Source organism: Vulpes vulpes, chromosome 8 (assembly GCF_048418805.1).
Source record: "Vulpes vulpes isolate BD-2025 chromosome 8, VulVul3, whole genome shotgun sequence".
Lineage (NCBI taxonomy): Eukaryota > Metazoa > Chordata > Mammalia > Carnivora > Canidae > Vulpes > Vulpes vulpes.
In genome coordinates this window covers 93,039,728-93,066,702 of record NC_132787.1, presented here as the reverse complement: position 1 = coordinate 93,066,702, position 26,975 = coordinate 93,039,728, and the positions used below count along the sequence as shown (strand labels likewise).

The window sequence follows — 26,975 nt, the reverse complement described above, 5'->3', positions numbered from 1 at the left end:
TTTGATAGGAGTTAGTACAAAATCTTTTTCACTGGCTTATACTTTTTTTTTTTTTTTTTAAAGCAGTAGCTGTTTTTTTAAACAGCGTATTATCATTTGGCATTTATGCAGCGGACTTGTTTTTTAAGTGTAAAAATGTCATCTCCTTGTATAAATATATTTCTCTGTATAAGTGAGGATGGTCATGTAAGTTGAAAGTCCCTGGCTCTCAATATAGTTCATGATTTATTTTACTGATTTATTTATGCCCTGCCATGTTCCAAAAAGGATTTAAGGCAGGATATGTCATGAAGAGTCTTGGACCTTGTTCTAGCCCTGTCTATTATTTGACTGAACTGCTAGCCAACATTACACTGAGGGAACAGTGTTGAAGACAACTGGTGTCACAGAATGTGCTGCAGTTGTGTCTTTTGCCAAACTGGTAGTAATTCAGAGATGGAGACAATATAATTAGAGTACCTTTAAAGATAACTCCTTTTAAACTTTGTTAGAATGCTAGGGAAATTGGTTAAAGGGTACTGCTAGAACACTTTGCCCCTTGAGAGTCCAGGCACATTAAAAACCATGGTGTCCACAGTAGAGTTTACATAAAATTATTTGGAAAATTGGAGAAATATTAGAGGTCTCTAAGGAAGTTTCTTTCAGTCTGTTGTGATGTTTTCAGTTTATAGGAGTCTGGGTAACTGGATTTTCAAATTTGTTATTTTAAATAGTAGACTCCTAACATCCTTTATAAGGAGTCACCAGGCAGATATTTTGTATAATATTTCATAGAGGGTAACTGGCCATCTTAAGGCAGAGGTCTCAAGAATTACCTAACTTAAAGATGACTTATTTTTCTTTAACAAAAACACAGATGTTCCAAATTTGCTGACATTTTCTGTGACAAGTGGCTGTGAGTAGTATGCTGCCTAGCAGATATTTATGAAAAATAAACACTTTATCTGCCCCTTTGGGATGATGTTTTTTTTTTTTTTTAAGATTTTTTTATTTATTTATTCATGAGAGACAGAGAGAGGCAGAGACACAGTCAGAGGCAGAAGCAGGCTCCTTGCAGAGGGCCCAATGTGGGACTTGACCCGGGTCTCCAGGATCACGCCCTGGCCTGAAGGCGGTGCTAAACCGCTGAGCCCTGATGGTAAGTTCTTAACAGTGACTCAAAAAGTAACTACCGGGGATCCCTGGATGGCTCCGTGGTTGAGCATCTGCCTTTGGCCCAGGGCGTAGTCCTGGGGACTCGGAATCGAGTCCCGTGTCGGGCTTCCTGCATGGAGCCTGCTTCTCTCTCTGCCGGTGTCTCTGCCTCCCTCTGTGTGTGTCTCTCATGAATAAATAAATAAAATATTAAAAAAAAAAAAGTAACTACCTTTAGAATAAAATAAAATTCAATGTTATGGATAGAGATTATTGAAAATGAATATTTGGAACAACTTCCATCATTATTGGATTTATGTGCTGAATATGATGTGTGTAACTTTAAGAATGTTTTTAGGGATACCTGGGTGGCTTAGTGGTTGGGTGTCTGCCTTTAGATTAGGGCGTGGTTCCCCCCGGGGTCCTGGGATCAAGTCCCACATCCGGCTCCCCTTGAGGAGCCTGCTTCTCCTTATGCCTATGCCTCTGCCTCTCTCTCTGTCTTTCATAAATAAATAATACAACCTTAAAAAATTGTTTATATATATATATTTCAATTTGGAAACAAAATTTTCTAACTTGTATAAAAACCTTGTAAACTTAGGCATTTTAAGTGATTTTGTGCCTATCTGCTGAAAATATAAAAAAAAATACGCCATTTGATTTATTAGGAAGAACAACTGGTTGTCACCAGAAAATACGGAAATATACTAGCTGAACTTTAGCAAAAACCTTTGTGTAAGTGGTGAATGGGATTTAAAATTGAATATATCATGTTTTATACAGTGCAGCAAGTGATTCCTTCATTTGGTTTTACTCATCTTTGTGAAATATATATATATTTTTGCTATGATAGCCATTAAAACTAAATAAAGTAGTTATTTATTATAAAAACTGAAATTTAGAATGAGACCTCAAGTTACAATATTACAAAATATGAAAGCAAAATTAGAAAATAGCAAATCATATTCAGTCACATTACTTTCACCAAAAGTAGTGTTTTTTTTTTTTTTTAAAGATTTTATTTATTTATTCATGAGAGACATACAGAGAGAGGCAGAGACACAGGCAGAGGGAGAAGCGCTAGGCTCCATGCTGGGTGCCTGATGCGGGACCTGATCCCTGATCTCCAGGATCATGCCCCCTGCCGAAGGCGGCACTAAAACGCTGAGCCACTGGGGCTGCCCAAAAATAGTGGTATTAATAATAGTGTTTATTAGGAATAGAATGAAACTGTCATCGATAAGGAAGATAAATGCTTTAGAATTGTTTATTATAAGAAATGTTCTGGAAAAAAAAGAAATGTTAAGTATCCATTTTTGTGTGTGCTTTACAAGGTACATAATTTATTGGTCTGGTGTGAACTGTATACAAATTATAAATGTACATATATAGCTTCCTATTCAAAAACTTTTAAACTGTGAGTATATGATAAAAAATGATTATCTGTTTTCTAGCAAGGGTTCTTAACTAAGAACTCTTGGAATTCATGGAACTAAGAGTCTCTAGGTAGGCTTCAGAGGGTCTATCAATACTGTGAAATTATACGCAAAATATTGTGTGTGCATTTCTCTGAGGAGAGGGTCTATAGCTTTTACCAAATTCCCAAAGGGGTTCATGACCTCCCCAAAGGTTAAGAATCTCCGTTGTTAAGGATTGGGACCTCAATAACTCCATTCATCCAGTCTTACTCTCTTGCCAAGTTTAATGGATATATCTGATGTCATTACTCAAGCCCGCAGTATGACTGGATTTGCAGTCTATTTTTCCATTTTGCAATAGATGTGATTATACTGCCTTTGGCCTTTACAGATGTTTGAGTTTTGTTTGTTGCACAACTACCTGGCCTTCATCACTTGGCTGCTCTTATATATCATTTCCCACTTCTGTCCCTCTAAACACCAATAAAAAAGACTGGACCTAGGAGTGTGATGGGAATGCATATATGTATGGCAGAGCCTAGTATCAGTTCAAGTGTAGGGAGACCCTGCTGGGTAGGCTGGAATTCACAGTTGCTGTGCTTTTAAATTTTAAACTCTTTTTTTCTAGCATTTGAATCTCAACTTTCTAGAGTCCTCAGGGTCTGATTTGACACATGCTAAAAACACTTTCCAAGTTTGTTCAGATGCTTAGATCTGTTCCTTTTTCTCCTCACTGTCATCGTTCTGATTTAGACCTGATTATTGCAGTAGTGTCCAGGTGGTCTTCAGTGAGTTCCTTGTTAAGTCTGTCCTAAAGTTTGTTTTGGATTGATTATCCTAATTTTTATTTTCATTGTGTTATTTGCTTAAAAACCTTCAAAGACTCTTCATTACTGTCAAGATAAAATTGTTAACTTAGCCTGGCATTTAAAGCTTTCCAGTGTCTGGCACCAACCTGCATTTCTGGTCTCATTTCCCACTATTCTCCTCTAGTAAACTGTTCCAAATAAATTGTCAATTTATTGTCCCTTAAACATCCCTTCGGCTTCTCTGTTTCTCCTGCTTTGCATAGTCCTTTCCTGAATATGTTCTCCTTATCCTACTCTGTGTGTCTTGAAATCCTACCTATTCTTTAAAGCTCAGCTGAAATTCCACCTTGCTTGTGAATTGTTCAGAATATAAATTTAAACGTAACCTCTTCCTTCTATGAACTCTTAATATTTATTTTCCTTATTATTCATTTGACACTTTACTGCCTTCTACTTGTGCAATTTTTTGTTTTCATGTGTCTGGTCGCCTGAATTAGTGTATGAGAATGGCAGAAGGGGATTATGTTTTATATTTTGTCCTCTGCAATGTCTTAAACACGTAGATAATAAAATACTTGACAAATCACATCGATTAAATCATAATGCTACTCATTAATGTACTAAGAGTAACAGACCTTTTTTACAAATTATTATTGTGCCTGGATTACTCGTGCATATTATCTAGGGATTTTCTTTACTGATTTCAGGGTATTTGGGAAATTGAATTGGAAATCAGTTGGTGCCCAGAGAGCATATTGTCCTACAGTGTAAGAAGTTGGCTCTCATGGGCTGTGTTCTAAAAGTCTGGGGGAGCCTGGTGAGTCATTTGTCTCCAGTGTAGAGTTCTACCTGCCATGGATAACAGAAAAACTTGTGTTCCTTCTTCTATTTTGCCGTGCTGGAGACACACATTCCTAATGTCTTGGGGATTCCTATACTTCTGTTTTAATGACTCAGCCCATTCTTCTCAATAAAAGCTATATTTTTATTGAATACTTATTGTTTGGATGGTGCTATGGGGAGCCACGAAGTTACTGTATCTTAAGATTCTTGCCCTTCAAGGAGATTGTAATCTTTATAAGGGAGTCTCATTTGCTTTAAATCATATGTGAATTAAAAAATATTAGAAAAGATGTCATATGGATATATATAACTAGTTAGTTGCTAACTGAGATATGTGGAAACTCTGTAGTGCTTACTATTTTTAGGACTTACTTGGAATTTATTATCATGTATACTTATTTCTGTATTTACATGTGCCTGTTGCAGCAACCACATTGCAAATTATGGAGGATAGAGCATTTATTGTAGTAGTTATATGTCAGTACCAGAGTGCTTTCATAGTGATTTACCCACAGTTTACATACATAGTGTGTTAATGATGATGCTAGGAGGCTGGCATGGTTTGGGTAGGCTTCCTGGAGGAAGTGAAATTTGAATTAGATTTGTAAGATCTGGAATATTAACTTACAGCGTAGTCTCCTGGAATGTGAAAAAAGGGGTCTGTCGTTAAAATAATAAACTGTGTTTTTGGTGCCCACTCTAGAACGTGGAATCTCTTTGGTTACGGTGCCTTTGGCCCTGAAGTGACCCTTCATCACTTCCTCTTATGTAATCCATTGGTCAGGGTAGTCACAGTGCACCTACTTTCGGGGCTAGGAAATGTGTGCAAGAAATACTTGGTGAGCAATAAATGGCTTACTATAGTGGAATTGGCTTTCTTTAGAGAGGTGAATGAATACCAGAATTGGTAGGCCTTGCTTGGAGTCAGTTGAAGTAAAAAGGAATTGTTTTGTGTGTCAGTCTAAATAGAATTTTTATTTTTATTTGTAAAAAGAATTTGTAGGGGATCCCTGGGCGGCTCAGCGGTTTGACGCCTGCCTTCCGCCCAGGGCGTGCTCCTGGAGTCCTGGGATCAAATCCCTCATCGGCTTCTCTGCATGGAACCTGCTTCTCCCTATGCCTGTGTCTCTGCCTCTCTCTCTCTCATGAATAAATAAATAAATCTTAAAAAAAAAAAAAAAAAAGAACTTGTAATATTGAATGGTGACCTTGAGACAATTAAAGGAGAAATTTTAATAATGTCTCTAAGGGTAGGTTCTGTATACATTGTTTTGGTTTGTTTGAAGATGGTTTGCTACCATCTTCAGAGTATATATTTGAAACAGGTAGAAAGTGATTGGTTTCAGTAAAACTGATCCTGAGCTTTTCTACATATACTATTTGGCTGGTGACATTGTAGAGTGGGAAAAGTGAGAGAGGGCATAAAGGGCTTTCTGACACTATTGGAGACCTTTTGCTGTCTGAGAATTTGATAAAATTTCTCCTTAGAGTCCCATGAGGTCTTTTCCCTCCCTCTTATCAACATAATGCTAAGTAATTAAAATCTGTTTTCTCTGTTTTTTGTTCATCTTTTAATGCTTGGTTCAGTAAGGACTATTGGGTGGTGGTTAAAATGTTGGTCAAATATGCAGAACTAGGAAGCCCAATTTCTTATTTATATGTGAGGCTTATTTTCCTCCTAGTTTTATTCTTAAAGTCATCAGCCCTGAACTTTTTAAACCTGAGGCTTTCTTTATGACTGCATTCCAATTAGTATTCTCTTTTAAATAAAAAATAAACCATATATATAAATCATGACCATATTTTAACAAAAAACTTGAAGAAATGGACGAATATATAGAATTAAAAGGTGAAAGAAAGTCTCTAGTGATTATATGGCAGATGTTAATTTAGGCTCCCCCCCTCCCCCCCCCATTTCAGGTCACAGTATCTTTCCTGGTGGCCAAGGCGTGGACATGTGACCTAACCTGGATCTGTATTTATTCATTTATTTATATTTACTTTATTTTTTAAAAAATGGGGTCCACACCTAATGTGGGGCTTGAACTCAACAACCCTGAGATCACATGCTCTACTGACTGAGCCAGCCAGATGCCCCATCATAGTTTCTTTGGACACAGTGATTGCTGCAGAGTAGCTATATGACCCATACAGGTTCAGAGCCTTCCCTTGAGATTGAAAAACAGATGCTGGACAAGAGACAGGCTCATTCCATGGAGTTGCTAAACTGAGATAGAGTATGCCTGGCCACATGAAGGAAGCCTATCTGTTATAGAAAAGAATGAGGCCAACATATAGGGTGAAGGGGAGCTGACTGAGACATTGTGTCTTTCTTACACTCAGAGATGCACAGTCATACACATTCTCACATGCTTGCATGCATGGGGAGTCATTGGAGCCTCTGGATCCACTTGAACCTTAAATTAGATCCACCCTATATTTTCCAGTTAAATGAGCTAATTAGTGTCCTGACCTGCTTGTGCTAGTTTGAATCAGGTTTTTGTCTCTTGGAACTGAAAGTTCTGACAATTCAGACCCCTTTTGGCATCTTACCCCTCCTTTCTTCCCTATCCTCCCTACCCTGCCATAGGATCATACTTTTTGAATTGTTATAGACTTTCTAAACTTCATATTGTGGGGATTTTTTTACATCAGAATATGAAGGAGCTTTTGATCTTTGCATGAAATGCTGCATAGCATTACATTAGATGTATATTCTATAATTTAGCTATCTTTCTCCCTTTTGATGGGCATTTAGATATCAAGTATTTTGCTGTTGCAAGCTATGTTTTGGTAGGCATCCTAGTTCGTACTCGTTTTTGTACATGTATGAGAATATACTTATGGAATTGAGGTAATGCACATTTAAAAAATTGATGTCCTTTCAAAATGTTACCCCAAAAGCTGTATCAGTTTATACTTCCACCAACAGTATATGATAGTTGCTGCTTTCCCCTACTTCATCAACTCTGGATATTATCAGTCATTTTTTATTCGGGCCCTATTTGATGGATGAAGATGGTATAATAGCATTGTTGTAATTTTAGTTTTCTATTTGATAAAACTGTTTATCTTATCAGATGTTTATTCTGTATTGGGTTTATTCCCCCTTAAGGTTCTTTTATCCATATTGTTCGCTTTCCTTTTGGGATGTTTGTCTTTTTTTTTTTTTTTTAATTGCTTCCTAGCCATAATGTGCTTATGATGTAGTTGTATTTACATTAACTCGGAATGGCCTTGTTAGGCAGCCTACCCTGCTACCTAGTTACTTCAGAAAGATTTGAGATCAAAACCTACATCATATGTATATTTTACAGATGTTGCTGGACATTTAACTGGTTTATATCTAATAGCTTTTATAACTGCCCAACTCATTTAGTTAGCTCAAGAATACATGTCTTAATCGGATGTTCCGTGAGTGCTAAATTGAGGTTAATTTTATGGTTGAGATGAATGTTGGGAGACTCTTGTTATGAGAACTTTCCAGTTCAAAATCATTGAGAGTACCTTGAATGGAATAGAACTTTCAGACTTGACTGACTGGTTTGCCCATTGGTGTAGAATCGGAACCACTTTCAGAGGGGAATTTTGGCCCCATAAGAAAATACTTTCTTGGCTTACCTCCATCAAGAGGAGGGTTGGCTGCCAGGTATCTTTAGTGGCTAATTTTCGTAACAGAATATTAACCTGACTCTGTATTTGGGTATGAAAATATTTAGTCTACCTGTAATTAGCAGTATAGAATAGCTTTGCTCTAGCAAGTATTGTATGCACTTACTTTCTACCCAATTCTTAAAAAAAACCTACCAGTCAGAAACAACACTCTGAGGATTGCTTAAACATTGAGTCCACTGCTCTAGATCACTTGGATCAAACCAGAATCCCAGAAAACTAAGTATATAGATTGCATTGTTTTTGACTGGGGTAGAATTACTTTATAGAATTGTTATTTGGTCTAATGCAATCAACCTTTATTGAGGGCCATTAACATAAACAGCTTTATAAAATTGAGTACTTCTCTTATTATAGAAGTCTTGTGAGCCAATTATCTCCTTTATCTTAGTGCCCTTATTGATGGTGTAACTACTGCTACTACTGTTACTATCAGCAGTTGTCAGAAGATGAAGACTGAACACAAAATGAGCTAATTAATAGCTGATGGAGAATACTCTTGCCCAAAAGAAGATACCATTCTGGTTGAGGGGTTATATAATGGTTTGGAGTGTGGACTCTGGATCCAGATTCCCTGGGCTAGAAGCCTGGCTCTGCTGCTTCCTAGTTTTGTATGCTGCTTGTGTGCTAACCTCTTGGTGCCCTAGTTTTCTTATCTTTGAAATAGGGTAATAATTGTACCTACTTGTACAAGGTTGTTGTGAGAATTCTCTGACTTTATAAGGGTTGAAGATGGGGAGGTGGGGAATTGGATGAAGGTGGCCCAAGGTACAAACTTCCAGTTATGAGATAGGTACTGGGGGTGTAATGTAATATACAATATGTTGGCTACAGTTAATACTGCTGTGAGATATATTTGGAAGTCAGTAAGAGAGTAGATCCTAAGAGTTCTCATTACAAATGAAAGAAAACATGTTTTTTTCTTTTTTCTGTGTCTATATGACATGATGGATGTTAATTGAACTTACTACTGTGGTCATTGCTTCACAGTATGTATAAGTTAAATCATTATATTGTACACCTTAAATTTACACGGTTCTGTATGTCAGTTATTTTTTTTTTAAAGATTTATTTATTTATTTATGATAGAGAGAGAGAGAGAGAGGCAGAGACACAGGAGAAGGGAGAAGCAGGCTCCATGCCGGGAGCCCGACGCGGGACTTGATCCAGGGACTCCAGGACCACGCCCTGGGCCAAAGGCAGGCGCTAAACTGTGAGCCACCCAGGGATCCCCCTCTTTTTTTTTTTTTTTAAAGATTTTATTTATTCATGACAGACACAGAGACAGAGAGAGGCAGAGACACAGGCAGAGGGAGAAGCAGGCTCCATGCAGGGAGCCCGATGTGGGACTCGATCCTGGGTCCCCAGGATTACACTCTGGGCCGAAGGCAGCGCTAAACTGCTGGGCCACCAGGGCTGCCCTGTATGTCAGTTATATTTCAATAAAACTGGGGAAAAATACTACTAAAATACATATACAAAAAAAAAAAAAAAAAGAATTCTGTGAGTTTAAACATGTAAAATGCTTGAAACATGCCCAGTACAGGACACATGTAATAAAAAAGAGCTGCTGCTATTCCCCCCCCCCCATTTTTTTAATTTTAGTAAGATACACATAACAAAATTTACCATCTTCACCATTTTTTTTTTTTTTTTAATTTATGATAGAGAGAGAGAGAGAGAGAGAGAGAGGCAGAGACACAGGCAGAGGGAGAAGCAGGCTCCGTGCACCGGGAGCCCGACGTGGGATTCGATCCTCGGTCTCCAGGATCGCGCCCTGGGCCAAAGGCAGGCGCCAAACCGCTGCGCCACCCAGGGATCCCCATCTTCACCATTTTTAAGTGTATAGTTCAAGCTGCCTATCATCACCATTATTATTTGAACCCATGTAGTAATTTTTCTTCTAGGTCTTGGTAGCAGGAAAAGCTGTTTCCCCTGTCCAGTTGATCTGCTTATATTACATAATCATCATAACTCCTGTAGCCAGTGGTATTTTCTCTGTGTCAAATGGGCAGTCAACTTTTTAGGATCTTGTGGCCATATAGTTTGTTTGGTGAATTTACCTCTGACTTCATCTTATTTTTCTTTCTCTTTGCCCCAATCTCATTACTTCCTTTTAAAAAAATTCTTAATGCTCTCTGTAAGCTGTCTCACATCTTTTTTAGAATACTATGGAAGTGGGGTACTTGGGTGGCTCAGTCGGTTAGGCATTTGCCTTAGGCTCATGTCGCTATCCTAGCGTCCTGGGATCGAGCCCTACATCAGGCTCAGCGAGGACTCTGCTTCTACCTCTCCTTCTGCCCCTCCCCCTGCTCATGTCCTCTCTATCTCTCTCTCAAATAAAATCTTTAAAAAAAAAAATGAATGTGAAAGCGCTCAAATCCTCCTTGCTTTTTTTTTAAAATACTGTAGAAATAAACAAGTAATCTGCATTACGATGTGTGCCCATGTTAAAATTTCAGATTAATTTTCGTTCAATTTACCTTAACTGACTGCTTCCTGGTGACAGGGGAGGTACTGTAATTTTCATTAAGATATCTCAAATCTCATCATAGGATGGGTTACTTCTGGGAAGGTTCCTGTTGACAGCTAATCCTGTTCTTGCTGTGGGTTTTCTTTTAAGCTTCAGTTACAAAAGTGTTTCTTCCTGACTTTTCTTGTTTGTTTTTTCCCTTGACCTTTGCTCCAGCCATCTCTTGTAGACTGGGGGAGGGGTTTGGGGAGGATCATTATAAGGACCTATGAACTTGTAGTCTTTAGTAAATGCTCTTCAGAATAAGACTTTTATCATAGATGTAGCAAGGCTGTAGCAAGAGTAAAAGCTATATGTATTGTTTGCTTTTCTTTTAAAAACCTGAATGTGGATTTATTATTTACAGGGAATAAAAAGAAATGTCCTAAAGCCTAAAATATTCCTATTTCTGGTTTTATCCCTGGTGTATTCTCTCTCCCAAGCAGATAATATGGGGCTGATGCTATGCCTTTTTGGGGGGAGAATCAAAAAAAATTTTTTTTCGATATCAATATTGATTGAAATGTCTTTTAAGTCCTTTTTAAATTTGTAGATTCCTTTTTTTTTTTCTTTTGAAATTATATATTGAAGAACCTGGGTGGTTCGTCCTATACATTTTATTATAGTCTGAATTTCTGTTTAAGGTATTTCTGTACCCATTCTATATATCCTATAAATTGGTAGTTTGATGTAGAAGCTTGATTAAGATTTAGTTTTGGGGGGAGGGGGGGCAAGACGACATTATAGATAGTATTATGAAACATATGTAATGTCTGGTTGTCTTTTGGTGATGTTAGCAGCTGTTGGTATTGCTGTTGGTTTTTGATTCTTAAAATCCTAATGGAATCACCATGGTGTCTAGATGATAATGGCTAGGTATTGCCTGCAAATGGCAGAGTCTATGCTATCCAGTAGGACTCTTGGTGACCACTTGAAAATGAAGCTGTGTTGTGTGGAATCAAAGAAGACCTAAGTTTCAATCTTGGCTCCCATGTTTAGGAGCTGCTTGATCTTGCCTAATTAACAGCAACAATAGTAGCGGCTACCATTCCTTTAGTGTTTATTTTACACCAGGTTCTGTACTAAGCACTTTCTATATGTTGTGCAATCTAATCCTCATAACTATGCTGTGAGGCAGGTATTATCATCTTTATTTTGCAGTTCACATTGCTGAGTAGTGAAGTAGGGCTCCTGCTTCACTCCAATCTCATGCTCTTAATAGCTCTGTTCTTCCATGTCTGTAAAAAGGGGTATAAATAGAGCTGCTTTATCTATCTTGTGGGGTTAATGAGATACTGTGTGTGAAAGTGCCTTGAAAAATATTATAGATGTTAAAATGAGAAGTGTGTCGGGCTGGTAATACACAGGAAAGGTGGAAATGGAGGCCTTTGGCTAAGTGATAGTGAAAAGTGTGGATGGAAAGAACCCTCTGGTCACTTTCTAACTTCTGTTTCCATTACTACTGCTGTTGACATGTGGGAGTTTCCTTCTCTTGTTAAAATTGACAGTGATAGAGATTTTATGTGTGGTAAATGTCATATGTCAGAGGTCACTTAAAAGTCTCTAGTTGAGTAGTGATGTCTTGGTTTAACTCCATGGGCCACATATGTAGGCTCACTACAGATATTTTTAACTGAGAGAGCAAGAGTGTAGTCACAATTCTTTTTCTAAAAGAATAAATATTTATTAAAAGTAGCGGAGGTGTTAACTGAATTTGTAATATAGTATTTCTTTAGCCGGATAGTGGGTCTGTTAAAATTATTTTCGATATCTTTCTTTTCATGTCTGAAGTATTTTATATTTAATAAACCATTCATTACTTAAAGTGCTAACCACAACTTTGCATGTGTAACAGACAAGAGAAATGGGTATGAATTTAGTACCTTCAGGCCTGACCTTCAGTAATTTGTTATTCATTATGATCAATTGGTAATAAGTACATGGACAACTGTGTTGAGATCTGTTGCCATTTCCAGCTGGAAGGCAGAGGGTATTGTGATTGATGTCCGATGTCAGCCTGAGGCAGACACACACAGAGTGTAGAAATATGTGCTTTGTTTTTGCTAAATGTTGGTGGTGTGTTTATCAGAATGCCCTAGGGCTTGACCTGGACACGTTTTCTTGTACTGTGCTTATTGCAGTTCTTGTTTTCCTCTGGGAATCATACTGTCATACTGTATCTACTACGGTGAAATATTTAGGATTTCATTGTGATATTCCCAAGAAAGATTTCCTATGTGTCTGTCTGTCTGTCTGTCTGTAGGCTTCATACCTATTGTAGAGCCCAATGTGGGACTCGAACTCAACCCTGAGGTCAAGACCTGGCCTAAAATCCAGAGTCCTACACTTAACTGATTGAGCCACCCAGATGCCCCTTCCTATTTATTATTTTATTATTTTTTTGAGATGTAATTCACATATTATAAAATTACCCTTTAGTAGCCTTTATTATACTCACAGAGTTATGCAATATTATTAGTAATATCAGACTATTTCATCCCCCCAAGGGAAATCCCATGGAACCATACATATTTGACCTTTTATATCTTGCTTCTTTTACCTTACCTAATGTTTTAAGGTTCATTCAGATTGTAGCATGTATCAGCATTTCATTCCATTTTATGGCCAAAAGATAGTATTCCTTTGTATGGGTAGACTACATTTTATCTGTTTAACTTTTGATGGATATTTGAGTTATTTCCACTTTTTGACTCTTATGAGTAATGCTCCTATCAACTTTTACATGGACATGTATTTTCCTTTCTTTTATTAATACACATAGGAGGGGAATTGCTTGGTCATATGGTAACTGTGTTTAACATTTTGAGGAATACAGACTGTTTTCCCAAGTGGCTGCACCATTTTACGTTCCCACCAGCAGTGTATGAGGGTTCTGATTTTTCTAACTCCTCTCCAACACTTGTTATATGACTCTGATTCCAGCCATCCTAGCAGGTATGAAAGGGCATGGTAATTTTATTTGTATTTCCCTAATGACTAAGATGTTGAGCATATTTCATGTGCTTATTGGCCATTCTTACATCTTTTTGATAGAAATGTCTACTCAGATGTTTTGCCTGTTTTAAAGTTTGGTTATTTGCCTTTTTATTATTGGATATTAAGAGTTCTTTAGGGATCCCTGGGTGGCGCAGCGGTTTAGCGCCTGCCTTTGGCCCAGGGCACGATCCTGGAGACCCGGGATCGAATCCCACGTCGGGCTCCCGGTGCATGGAGCCTGCTTCTCCCTCTGCCTGTGTCTCTGCCCCTCTCTCTCTCTCTCTGTGACTATCATAAATAAAAAAAAAAAGATTTTATAAAAAAAAAAAAAAAAGAGTTCTTTATATATTTTAGATATGAGCCCCATATCAGATATATGATTTGCAAATACACCCTATAGTCATGTGGATAGTATTTTCACTTTCTTGATGCTGTCCTATGAGGCACAAAAGTTTTCAGTTTTGATGAAGTCTAATTTCTTTTTTTTTTTTTCTTGTGCCTTTGGTGTCATAACTAAGAAACTCTTGCCTAATCCAAGATGAAAATTTATGCCTATGTTTTTTCCTAAGAGTTTTATAGTGTTAGCACTTACATTTAAGTCTTTGGTACATTTTGAGTTAATTTTTTTGTGGTCTGAGGTAGATTTCAGTTCTTTTTGCAGTAGAGATAAAGCTCATTATTTTTCATATTTGCATGTCAGCAAGACCCTCTGAGTCACCCCACTTGATCATATTTTAATCAGTATATGATTTCCTGCCATTTCATTAGTTTCACCTCTGACTCCCTGCTAATGAGTATTTTGTTGGTCTTAAGTGGAGTTTCTTTACCAAAGCCGCGTTAACCTTTGCACTTAACAAAAATGTGAGAATTAGGAGGAAGTTTATTGATCACACAGTATAGCCTCTTACCACAGTAGACTTTAGCATCTGTGACAGAAAGGCTTTCAACTTCTTTTTGGATACTTTCAGAGATGGTTAGTTTACTGAATTATATTACACTATAATGCAATAGTTACATTAAGAAATCTTACCTAATCAAAAATCATTTTATAAATAAAAAATGTTTCAGAGGAAAATGGTAGTTATTGAGCTTATTGATAGTTTCTCACAATTTTAATTTTATTTTTCCTGTAGCAATTTAGGTTAAAAGGAGTTGGTGATTATATCATGTTATAGATGGAGTGTTTGTATCACCCCAAAATTCATATGTTGAAGTCCTAACCCCCAGTGTGCTGGTATCAGAAGGTGGGGCCTTTTCGTGATAATTAGGTTTAGATGAGGTCATGCGGGCAGAGTCCTAGCAATGGGATTAATGTTCTTATAAGAAGAGAGAGCTTGGCCCCCTCCCCACCGCTCCCCAGCCTGTGAGGATACTGCAAGAAGGCAGTTATCTATACACCAGGAGGAGGACCCTTATGAAGCACGGAGTCTCCTGGCACCTTGATCTTCGACTTCCTGGGCTTCAGAACTGTGAGAAATAAATGTTTGTTGTCTAAGCCCTCCAGTCTCCCATATTTTGTTATAGCAATCAGAACTGACGAAGACATATCATAACCCACAGTGTTTTATAATTAATTGAGAGCATTAGATCCACCAGCACAGTAAGAGAAATGCTTTTATTCCTCGAGCAATTCCGCTTAGTTTTGAAAAGCTAATGGTTAGAATATTTATTCTTTTATTCAGAACATTTATTCTTTTATTCAGCTGGATTGTCGCCTCTGGTAGCAACTCTCCATTTTATCAATGTCCTCTTAAAACTTGGCATCTAAAATTAAAGTTAGTACTTCATGTATGCACATAGCAGTACAAAGTATGGTTGGCTGATAGTTTTTGTTTTGTTTCTTTTATATAACCCAGAATTAAGCTCTTTTTGGTAGCCATATCTTTGGGGCTCATATTGAACTTATGATCAGATGAAACCCTTTTTTAACAATTTACTAATAAACTTCATGTTCCATTCCTTTGAAACTGCTTAGAGTTGCTGTGAAAGTTGCTTTACCCCTACAAATTGTCTGGGCTCTTCTCTGGACCTGTTGACTGTATGACCTTAGCCAAGATAGCACATTTCTTTGACCTCATTTATTTGTCACATGGAGATATTTTCACACTGTTGTCGGGATTTAATTAGAATATTTGTGCTCATGTGTACATATGGCTCTAGCACTCCAAATGGAAATAGTGCTTGTGAAAACACTCTTCTGTCACAGTTGCTTCTTTTCTGGCTTTACTTACTCTTGGTCAGATATTGACTATTTGTTAAATACATCCACCCAGTTCAGATCTTTTTTGTATCTTGACTTGATGGGAAATATTTCAAACATGGAGAAAAGAATAAAGAATAGTAGAAAAATCATTCCATGTACTATCCACCTAACTTGATTAGATCTTCACATTTTGCTGTATTTGCTTCAGATTTTTTAAAAAGATGTATAATGCTATGGAGTTGAATCCTCTGTGTGCCATTCTCTCTCACTTTTCCTTCCTACCCATTCCCTAGAGGTAAACACTATCTGAATATATTTGTTTCCTTAACTAAAATTACTGTTTTGCATGTTTTTAGACTATAGATACATACTGTACTGCAATATGCTCTTGAAATGTGCTTTTTCTTCTCTTACATTTTTTTTTTAAAAGATTTTATTTATTCACGAGAAAGAGAGAGAAAGAGAGGGAGAGACATAGGCAGAGGGAGAAGCAGGCTCCATGCAGGAAGCCCGGTGTGGGACTTGATCCGGGACTCTGGGATCACGTCAAAGTCAGACACTCAACTGCTGAGCCACCCAGGCGTCCCTTTCCTCAACATTTTTCTGTTGGGTGGCTATACCATAAATTATCTACCTATTTGCCTTTGGATAGTTATTAGGTAGTTTCCAGTTTTTTATTATTAGACAATGTTGCAGTGACCATTCCTGGATATGCTTCTTCTGAACATGTGTGAATTTCTATAGATTGTGTGTATGTGTGGTATGTATGTACGTTAAGATTAGAATCACTGGTTGAGGAATATATGCCTCATCAGTTTTGGAGACTAATCTTACATTACTTAATAAAGTACACCAGTTTAGACCTTACTGCTAGAGTGTTGCTTTCCCTGCCTTTCCTCCAGCAAGTCTTAGCATTATCTAAAATAATGAATTCATCAGGTTCTAGAGGGTGAGCAGTTATTAGGTTTAGCAGTTTCTCTGGCCAACTTTAGAAGTGCATGGCATGTATAAGGAAACATACTATCAAATGAACAGGCTCCTGGAACTATGTGGCTCCAGGTTTGTGTCTAACTTCTTCTGATATAGCCCATAATTCATTTGACAAGTTTAGTTGAAAAATAGCAACTTTTAATTTCTTGGCAATAACACAATGCTTTAGCATTGGTAACATCTTCATTGCCTGTATTTTATTTGATTACATTCTATGTAGAGCTAGCAAAGTAAGATTCTAGCTAGTCTCCAGCAATTGCAACTTAAATAACCAATTAATATTATATTTAACCAATTAATAAATTTATATTAACCAATTAATAAAACTGGTATAGGATATATTAGAGTAATAAAATAGAAACATAAATAGAAAGTTAAATTTTTATGATTTAAGATTTTGATATTGAAAGACATTTGTGATCATTTGTGCAAAGTAAATATGATTAAGTACAGTATAATGTTAGGTGAATCTGTAGTACTGTTAGTTTTCTGATATACTGGTAGTTCAAAGGCAAAGATAGTGTGCGTTTAGTGGATTAAGAAGCAAACGTGAGCCAGAAATAAAGGTGCTTATCACATCTTAACTCTTGCTTAAACTCCAGGCATCAGAGTAAGTTACAACTGTTAAAATCTAGTTTAGCATTAAGAAAGAGCTTATCTTTAATTTTTAAAAAATAATATTAAAAACATATTTCTTCTGAAGTTCCTAAATTATTAAATGTGCATTTAGGAATAATTTGTTTTGGGGACATTTCCTTTGGCACCCGTGTTAAATTTCTTTCTCCTTTGGTATTTTGAGAGAGTAAAGGTCACTCCTGTTCTATTACTTGGTTGAAAGCTGTCTTGCTGTCTTGTTTTTGTCCCTGTTGGCAGGAAAGGAAAATGCAATATTGTGGGAGATAAGGAAAAATATTTAAAAGTAAAAGGGAGAAAAACTTAGAGCAAGTAACTAGCCATACATAGGCCCATCCCTAGACAAAAACTATTAATATTTTAGTCGATTTATGAAAGTTACAGTATGGATTTATAATTTTATTCAGAATTTTTTAGTGTTTTTTTCCAAAGCAAATAACCGTTCTTTAATTTTTTGGATCAGGAGTAAAACAAACAAACGGGAACGTTCAGTGAATTTTCTTCAAGAAAGAAGGTATTCTTAGGCTGTCACCGTGGACCAGCCATTGCGGCTCAGCCAGCTGTAATGTCAACCCTGAGCTGCTGAATATGACCTCCTTCGTGCGGCTGCCTGGCGGTCAGCAGGCTGAACCTTGCTCCACAGGCTCTAAAGGCACAAGTGACATGGACCCTGACCTACCAAATCTGTTTTTTCTGTTTATGAATATGAATAGGTTTTCCTCTTTCTTAACTGAGGAGGAGCAAAGACAAAAGTTCACCAAGCTATAAAAGCAGATAAAAAAAATAAAAAAAAATAAAAGCAGATAACTATGTTATTGTTGTTAACTGAGCCAAATTAATGGCCACCTTTATGAAATGTTAGTAATAATTAGTAGAGTTTACATTTAAAAAAAAAAAAAAAAACTTGACCTAACTGCTTTTGATTCTCAGTCTGGTATCTGACCTTCTAGTCTTCTCCCATCTGTTGGTATCCTCTTTCTCCCTCTCTGTTACTGCCTGTTTTACCTGTTGCTGTAAAACTGCCTCTTTAACTTTTTCCCCAATGTACTCTCCTCTCCAGCTTTTTTTCATTTTTAATATATCTTGAATATAATGTTAATATACCAGTGTTTTTATCCCTCACATATCATGTAACCACTTATACACACCATTTTGTTTGGTCTACGCAGAGCAATTTAATATCCATTGAATTTGAGTGCCTTAAGGATGGCATGTGTTCTGTTCAGTAAGATATAGCCCCCACTTCTTCCTAGTGGCTTAAACTTGCCCCATTTACAACTTTCATTACTTTGGTGATTGTAGGGATTTGAATTTATATTTTTTTTTTATACTGTTTACTATATTCTCTGCAAAAGTCAGGAATAGACCCATACACATATGTTAAGTTGATTTTTGGCCAAGGTACCAAAGCAGTTCAGAGGCATTAGGGCACTCTTCAACAATTGGGTATCCACATGCAAAAAACTGGACTTTGATCCATATTTTATACCACAGTAAAAGAAAAAATTAACTCCAAATGGATCATAGAACAAAATATAAAGCCTAAAACTTGGACAGTTTTAGAAAAAGGGATAGTATAAATCCTTTATGATCACTGATAGGCAAAGATTTCTTGGATTCAACACCAAAGGTATGATCTGTGAAAGAAACTGCTAGGGATGCCTGGATGGCTCAGCGGTTGAGCGTCTGCCTTTGGCTCAGGGCGTGATCCTGGAGTCCCGGGATCGAGTCCCACATGGGGCTTCCTGCATAAAGCCTGCTTCTCCTTCTACCTGTGTCTGTGCTTCTCTCTCTCTGTGTCTCTCATGAATAAAAAGAAACAAAACAAAACAAAAAACAAAAAAACCCTGCTAAATTGGATGTCATCAAAATTAAGAACCTCTGACCTTTAAAAGACAATATTAAGAGTGTGAAAAAAATAACCATCAGGGAAATGTAAGCCAAAATACAAAGAGATGCCACTTCACATCCGCAAAAATCAGATAATAACAAGTGTTTATAAGAATGTGGAGAAATCAGAATCTTCCAGCGTTGGTGGGACTATGAAATGGTGCAGTCACTTTGGAAAACATTCTGGCAGTTTCTTGGATATCCTGTCGAACTCCTTCAAGTCTTTGTTCACATCTCACCTTGCGTGAAAGAGGTGTACCTATAGCATCCTGTGTAGTGCCACAGTTTTTCTCTTCCCTTTAATTTTCTTTTTTTAAAAATATGTATTTTTTATTTTTTTTAAAGATTTATTTATTTGAGAGAGAGAGAAAGGGAGCCAGTGAGTACAGGCAGGGGGAGGGGCAGCGGAAGTGGGAGAAGCAGACCCCTGCTGAGCAGGGAACCTAACATGGGGCTAGGTCCCAGGATCCTGGGATCATGACCTTTTCCTGTTCCGAAGGCAGATGCTTAACCAACTGAGCCACCCAGGTGTCCCTCTTTTCTCTTCCTTTTCACTCATAATCCCTTTTTGTTCTTTTTTTATGCCCTAATGCATATAATCACATATATGTTTTTAATTTTTTTTTTTTTACATATCACCTTTTAAAGTACTGTATACTTTCCTTATTTAATTGTGTTTATTGTTTGCCTCTTCCCATTGGAATGTAAATTCTATGAAGCCAGGGTAGAATAGTGCCTGACTTACAGTGGCCTCTCATTAAATGTTTGTTGAATGAATGAGTGAAAGCTGGGACTGACTCCAAATCTCATGCTCACAATCACTGTGATATATATCCTTTCTAACAATTACTATTATTGAGTTTTCATAATGACTTAATTTTTATAATGATTCAGTAATTAGTACTTCATCTAGTTTTGATATAATTTATTAAACCAGTCCTTATCATGTAGTTTATTTCTGAAAGCTAGAGCCATCCATTCAGCAAATATTTAGAAGGCTTTAGAATCAGATTTTGTGTACCAGCCTCATAAAGATTGAAGAAAATATGGACCTTGTTTTCAAGGAACTGTCAGACTATAGTGGCATAGATATAGCAGCAGTTATTATAATGGTACCTGATAAAGGCAATATTAGAGGCATTCTGAAGCTACAAAGAGAGTACACCAGATATGGTGCCCAACTCTATATATGAGCTGGAGGTTGGGTCTTGATTTGAGGTGGGGTAGAAATGGGAGGAGGATGGACAGCTGAACAAAAGGATATAGTAAATAAAATGTGCATTGAGGGAAGTTTTGGCCAGACATTAAAATAGATGGGAAGAGGACTGAAGATTGTCAAGGATGAAAAAGGTGAAGTACAACTTTAATCATTAGAAATACCGTGTTTTCTATTAATTTGTAGTATAACACATCATTGTAATCTGAAGAAGATTCTTCTAAAAGCCTTAAGGAAGTAATACATTTAGTTTGTATTTATCTTAAAATACTTATTAGTCTTAGGAGAGGGTAGGATTGAGTACTTAGAATTCCTTTAAACTATAAACAATGGGTGTTATAAACTAATAGTTGTAGAAGTGAATGCTTTTACAAACCAGTTACTGTTCTAAGTATTTTACATGTGTTAATTTAGAATAATATATTTTACAGGGGTGTCTGGGTAATTAAGGATTGGACTTTTGGTTTTGGTTCAGGTCATTATCTCAGGGTTCTGGGATCTAGCACATCTGGATCTGTGCTCAGCAGGGAGTCTGCTTGAGATTCTCTCCCTCTCTCTCAGCCCCTCCTCTGACTTACAGACTCTCTCTTTCAAACAAACAAACAAATAAATAAATCTTAAAAAAGAGACTAATATATTTTACCGTCAGATATATGTATGCTTGAGTCATGGTTATCTGTAGGTAGATTATTTGTATTTGGGTTATCCATTCATTTCAAAAGACATCTTTGTTGACAGTGTCCTTTTACCTTTCCCTCAATATTATCCCAATTGTTTTTATTCCACCTGACCGGCTCCCCCCACACCATCATTTATATCTGTATTTTATAGCTGTTAAAATAGATTGTTTTTGTCTTCCACATTTGTTGATACTTGATGGGAAAGCAGATGTCGTGTAAGCCTAAGAAAAGTATATAGACTCATTTTCCTCATTCTTAATGTTAATATTATAAGATTAATAATTAATATTAAGAGTTGATATTCTTAATATTTTACTTATCTATTCAAGGTTTTTCTCTAATTACAATTTATTCATTGACATAAGTATCAATGGAAACCATTTTTCCCAGTCCTATTTTTTATCAGACTCTCTCTGCCCATAAATTAGGGATATAATTCTTAGAAACCATAGACTTTTAAACAATTTGAAGGCTCAGAATTGAAGGAGAAGAGTTATGAAACAGAATCCACCTATAGGAGCTGATTTCAGACAAGGCTTATGATGAACTTTATACAAAAATACCTTCAACAACATGATGATTTTTTAAAATTTTACTTTGTTATGTTGCCTGAAATTCTATTAAGCATTGATTTGGATAACAAATACTGCTTTTAAGATACCTCTGGTTAGGTTAAGAATTTATAATCTGTTCTAATCAGATTGGCTCTCCATCCTCAGTTGTGAAGAGAGAAATGTAATATTGGAGATCAGGATATTATGGTAAATTGGGGCAGCCAGAGTAGGGTTAGAGTTGGGTTCTATACTGTAGCAGAATTTGATGGTACTGAAATTAGGGAAGGGGGTGTGGAGAGTGCTGTGTGGAAATGTGGAATTCACAAAAGACAAATTGCTTTAGTAAAAAAATTACTGGAGATGACACTTTAGGGTGCGACTCCTTTAAGGGGGAAAAACCCACTTTTTTCAAGGCTGTCTTGTTCTGATGACCTCCTGCTCACATGGTCAGAATTTAGGTTGGTTCTTCAATGTAGTCTCATTTTCCATGTTTAGGAGACTAGTATGGGGGTGAAGATTATGTTGAATTTGGGAAAGATAAAAGCAAGTAAAATGTGACTCCACTGTAGTTAATGTTGTAGTACAGCTTTGTAAAATAAGCATATGTGGACTAGCCTGTCAATTGGACCATCATTTGTGACATTTCTTTCATAGGAATATGCATATAAAATGTCAAATGGCTAACATACAGTTAAAATTAGAACAGAGATTTCATTTTAAGGATAAGGATTAGGGAAAAAGATTTGTAAGGGACCTTTTTCTTTAAATTGAGGTATAATTGACATATTTTTGATGTTATATTAGTTTCAGGAGTACAGTGTAATGATTTGATGTTTGTATATACTGTGAAATGATCTAGTTACCATCTGTCACCATATAGAGTTGCAATTTTTTTTCTGTGATGAGAACTTTTAGAATTTACTCTCTTGGCAACTTTCAGATATGCACTATAATAATATGAACTGTAGTCACCATGCTGTGTATTACATCCTTATGACTTATTTTTTTTATAATATTTATCTTTTATCTTTTATGAAAGGTATAAAGATATAAACTTTCATAAAGTTTGACCCCCTGGGACCTTTTTTTTTTTTTTTAGTGCATCTCTCCTGTTTAACTTGTAATAATGATTGTGAAGTTGACTTCTTCACATTATCTGCTATGAGACCTAGTTGTACTCTCTGAAGTCATATAGAACATATCTCTGTCCATTTTGATATGTCAGGGGGTCAGATATTTGATGACTGTTATGATGTTGCTATATGATGATAGCTGTTCTGTCTTCCCATATGCTTCTTTTCTTCAGGCTAATTTCCACAGCTAATTATTTCTTTTATGCCATTGTTTTCAGACTTGGAAATCCTTCTAGATAGTCTCTAAGTTCTTTAAATCATGGTATTCAAAGACCTCATCTAACGGTTTAAGTGTGATCATGATCAGCTGAGATTAGAAAGGGTCTGTTTTATTGGTGTGATCAATATAGTCCAAGTTTGCAGTTATTTTTTTCTTTTTAAAATGACCATATCCTACATTTTGTTCCCATTAACGACTTCGGTCATGTAAGCCAATAGATGATTTTATTTATGCATTTACCTATTTATTTATCTACCTATCTGTTGATTTTCGTAATTGGCTATTAAGCCAGTTCTTCATTTTAACTTTAGAGAATAAAATGGTGTATGAAATCAAGTCATGGATGTTAGGGGCAAAAAGATTTGGGTTTTGCCATTTATTAGTAAAGTGCCTTGGATTATTGACTTAGCTTTTTTTCTTTTTGTTTTCATTTTTAATTTTTAAAAAGAATTTATTTTTAAGTGACCTCTACATTCAAAGTGGAGCCTGAACTTAAAAACCCAGAGATCAAGAGTCACATGTTATACTGACTGTGTAAGCCAGGTCTCTCTTGTTTTTATTTTTCAAAAAGATTTTGGGGATCCCTGGGTGGCTCAGCGGTTTAGCGCCTGCCTTTGGCCCAGGGTGCGATCCCGGAGTCCCGGGATCGAGTCCTGCGACGGGCTCCCGGCATGGAGCCTGCTTCTCCCTCCTCTTGTGTCTCTGCCTGTCTCTCTCTCTATGTCTATCATAAATAAATGAGTAAATCTTAAAAAAAAAAAAAGGATTTTATTATTCATGAGAGTCACAGAGAGAGGGGCAGAGACATAGGCAGAGGGAGAAACAGACTCCCTGTAGGGAGCCCAATGTGGACTCCATCTTATTAGATCCTGGGATAATGACCTGAGCCCAAGGCAGACACTGAACTGCTGAGCCACCTAAATGTCCCTGTTTTTGTTTTTAAATAAAATGAGGACAATAATACCTCATTATTAGGATTGTTATGAGAAGCACATGAAATAATCTAGGGAAAGGACTTTAATATGCTTTATTCTAGTGCTTTACTATGTAAATATTTGCTATATAGAGTTCTTTATTGACTACATATTTTTAATATATTTTGCATCTATTAAATGTTTACATAAAACATTTAAAAAATGAATAGTAAGTATGTCACCCTTAATTTAGTTCTAATTTTTTTTTTTTAAAGATTTTATTTATTCATGAGAGACACAGAGAGAGAGAGGTAGAGACACAGGCAGAGGGAGAAGCAGGCTCCATGCAGGGAGCCCGATGTGTGACTCGATTCCTGGTCTCCAGGATCACGCCCTGGGCCGAAGGCAGGTGCTAAACTGCTGAGCCACCCAGGGATCCCCTCTAGTTTGTTTTTAACCCCGTGTTGTATCCTTTAGATAATTTACCATTTTTAATTTTCATTTATTGCATTGTCTAGCCTACCAGCGTTTATGTTGTTAGCAGATCTGATGAACAGGTTTTTGAATTACTGGAGCAAGTCATTGAAAAAAAATTTAACAGAGCAGCCTGAGGCTGAGCACTGAAGCTGGCCACCACAGGGTTGTCCCGTGGTGGGTATTGAGTGGTTAGTTAGCATTTTGTAGGGCTGAGGTTTATGGATAGCTTCTCTGCCTGGAAGTGTCCTAACCACTTCCTTTCTACCATTTTTTTCTCTGGGAGGATATTTGAGAAATCATCGTAACATTATGTATTCTCTTTAGTATTCTCATTTTTTTGATGAGTAAGTTTTTTTGATGGTTATTCTTTGAAAACTGATAATTTTATGACAAAATTAGCCATATTTAGCATAAGGATATAGCTTAAGCTTTTAGATAAGTTATTGATAAAATATACACATTTTTTAGTTCTAGTGTACTGCAGATTTTTAAAAATTAGTTTTACATTTCTCAGATTAGGGCTCGTGGGTGGCTGAGTGGGTTAAGCATCTGCCTAAGGTCAGGTCACGATTCGAGGGTCCTGAGGTCAAGCCCTTCATCAGGCTGCCTGCTTAGTGGCTCCCTGCTCTCTCTTGAGTAGAAATTAAAAAAAAAAAAAAACCTCTCAGATTATTAAGTTCTTAGTGTAACTTCCCATGAAGTTCCTAAGAACTTCTTTACTACTTAACAGAAACAGCATTTTATTAGTTTTTCACTAAAAATTGCAAAGTACATTGCAACTAAAAATTTCTACGTTTAGAATTAACAATAGTTTATTTTTCTGGTGCCAGATTTTTTGTGCCATATATTATTTTTTAAAGATTTTATTCATTCATTCATGAGAGACACACAGAGAGAGGCAGAGACATAGACAGAGGGAGAAGCAGGCTCCCTACTGGGAGCCTGATGTGGGACTTGACCCCAGGACCCTGGGATCAAGACCTGAGCCAAAGGCAGATGCTCAGCCAGTGAGCCACCCAGGTGTCCTTTTTTGTGCCATTTCTAATGGTCAAGCAGAACATTCAAAGAAGTGATAGACAGAAGATATTCAGTACAGTTTTAATTAATTTATTTTTTTTAAATTTATTTATTTATTTATTTATTTATTTATTTATTTATTTATTTATTTATGAGAGTCACTACAGTTTTAATTTAAACAAAAAATCAGTTTATCATTAAAAATTAGAGATGGATCATTGTTTGAATAATTACCATGACTTTGCCATTTATGTCATGAAATTTTAGTGAGTGAATTTTTATTGTGACTAACACTATGGAATTTCTAGTTAATTAGGGCTATGTATTTTGGGAAATAAAGACATCTGTTTCTTATACTTCACTTTTGTAATAGTATGACCCTGGGCCTGTGCTTCAGATTTTGGCTTTTATTCTCTCCGGTGGATTGTTGATTCTTTGTTCCAATGGAGGGCCAATATTTTTAAGCTAGCTTTTGCTTTCATATAATTATTTCCCATGAGTTTATCATCTCTATGTAGATTAAACATAATAACAGGGAGGGCAGGGCAGTCTGTCTCAATCTAAGTTAGTTTGCATTTTTCTTTTACCTTGTTCAGTACTTCCTTTAAAATGGCGAAGTCCAGAGTCCATATCTGTTTAGACTTGGATATATAGGACCTCTGCAAATCACTTCTGTGCTGATAGGGAGAAGAGGGACTGAGGCATATCTTGAGGTGGATACAAGGTGAAGACAAGGTACTTATGACTATTTTAGATAGGAGATATCTCCTAAAAGAGGTTGATTGCTATGGAGACAAGGTCTTGTGGGGATTTCTTATAATATCAGATTTCTTTACAGTCTCGTCTCAGCAGTAGTAAAGCCTCCCAATAAAAAATGGTCTTACAGCTTCTTTAGTGTTGTAGAATAACCATGATAGGGATCCCTGGGTGGCGCAGTGGTTTGGCGCCTGCCTTTGGCCCAGGGCGCGATCCTGGAGACCCAGGATCGAATCCCATGTCGGGCTCTCGGTGCATGGAGCCTGCTTCTCCCTCTGCCTGTGTCTCTGCCTCTCTCTCTCTCTGTGTGACTATCATAAATAAATAAATTTAAGAAAATTAAAAAAAAAAACCATGATGGACTGCTCAGCTGAAAACTATGCTAAGTTTTTGTTTCTAGGATGGGGGAAGGGAATAGCCTGTTACCACAAGCAAACAAACAAAACTCCCTTTATTCCCTTGTAAGCCCATAACTATGCAGGTTTGAAAAATTTATCTTTCTTTCAATATTTAAGAGATAACCTTTTATGTTTGTTTGCATATTCACTTTTTAGGGTATCTGATAAAATTACAGAATAAATCCACAAAAAGAGCAAATCTTTTATCTGTGTTTCGTATTTGGTCATCTGGTAAAATCAGATCTATGGCGTAAATGAATGCTTTTCAAACTTTCCTTCCCCAGTTTGAGCACTAGAAGCAAGACTTATTTATTCTAAGGTAGAACAAAAGAAGCTTTATTCTAAGAGAGACCATGGCCAAATATTGATAGACTAAAATTTAGGTGATGGTACAGGTTGGGAGAACTTTCATTTTTAAGCAGTGCTCAGCTGTTAAGATGCCATTATTCTTCCCAAGCCTCACATGACATGAAGAGTAGTAGAAGTCAGTAAAGTTGAATGAGCTT

The 26,975-nt window shown here is 36.7% G+C and overlaps 1 protein-coding gene across 22 annotated transcripts in view; it reads left to right on the top strand.

Moving 5' to 3' along the window:
• NCOA1 (nuclear receptor coactivator 1) overlaps positions 1-26,975 on the top strand; it is a 241,938-nt gene that overhangs the window by 7,585 nt on the left and 207,378 nt on the right. Inside the window, exon 1 of one of the 22 annotated variants that reach the window (XM_072767530.1) lies at positions 8,971-9,092. The exons of the other annotated variants lie outside the window; for them this stretch is intronic. The gene's annotated coding sequence lies outside the window, so the exon portion shown is untranslated. Of the gene's footprint in view, positions 1-8,970; positions 9,093-26,975 lie in introns of those variants that run through there. 22 annotated transcript variants of the gene reach the window in all.